The sequence below is a fragment of the Lycium ferocissimum genome, chromosome 5 (genome assembly GCF_029784015.1).
Source record: "Lycium ferocissimum isolate CSIRO_LF1 chromosome 5, AGI_CSIRO_Lferr_CH_V1, whole genome shotgun sequence".
Classification (NCBI taxonomy): domain Eukaryota; kingdom Viridiplantae; phylum Streptophyta; class Magnoliopsida; order Solanales; family Solanaceae; genus Lycium; species Lycium ferocissimum.
Genome location: NC_081346.1, coordinates 68817988 through 68818630, shown reverse-complemented (window position 1 = coordinate 68818630; position 643 = coordinate 68817988). Strand labels below are relative to the sequence as shown.

The 643-nt window shown below is 35.9% G+C and overlaps 1 long non-coding RNA gene across 1 annotated transcript; it reads left to right on the top strand.

The window, feature by feature from the left end:
* Window positions 1-271: 271 nt before the first annotated feature.
* Window positions 272-643, top strand: LOC132058503 (uncharacterized). Its single transcript, XR_009415323.1, has 3 exons — window positions 272-322; window positions 420-441; window positions 585-643. It is a non-coding gene; the product is annotated as an uncharacterized LOC132058503 (long non-coding RNA).

The window sequence follows — 643 nt, the reverse complement described above, 5'->3', positions numbered from 1 at the left end:
GTCATTAAACTGATAGTTTTAATCTGGGCTGTTGTCTATTGAAAAATTAAGTACTTTGTTCAACAAGACTATAGTTTTAAATGCTATGTTATATACTATTGTTGTTAAACAAACAGGTTCTGTTGTACCTGGGATTAATATGCAAATGAATGGTCTTAAAGCATGTCAAACAGAAAACTTTTCAATTCCTGGAAGAGTACAACAGTTAGATTCCGCTTTGGTCACGAAAGTTGAGTTATTGTTAGAGTTCGCCCCTTTCTTCCTCGAGTGTACAGAACTCTCTAGTCCAGGAGTACATTGAGTTATTGAACACAGCCAGCAAGTGAGCGTGGTTCTCTGTCTTCATTTCCCCTTTTATTTTTTTCTGTTTATTCATTCTGCATGGAGACTTATCTTTATTTTGTGCTACACTGTGTTAGGGAGGAACTCGTGGCAATAAAGGTACGATATTGATCTCTTCACACAATTCTTACATTGTCATCACTATACAAGCAATGAGTTTTGATTGCATTTTCACACGATTCTAACATTTTTATCGCTTCTACTAGCTGTGAGTTTTGACTGCATCTTTCATTATCACCTAGGGAATTGGACAAAAGATGGCTGAATACATTATTGAACTAAGGGAAACAAGCCCAATGAA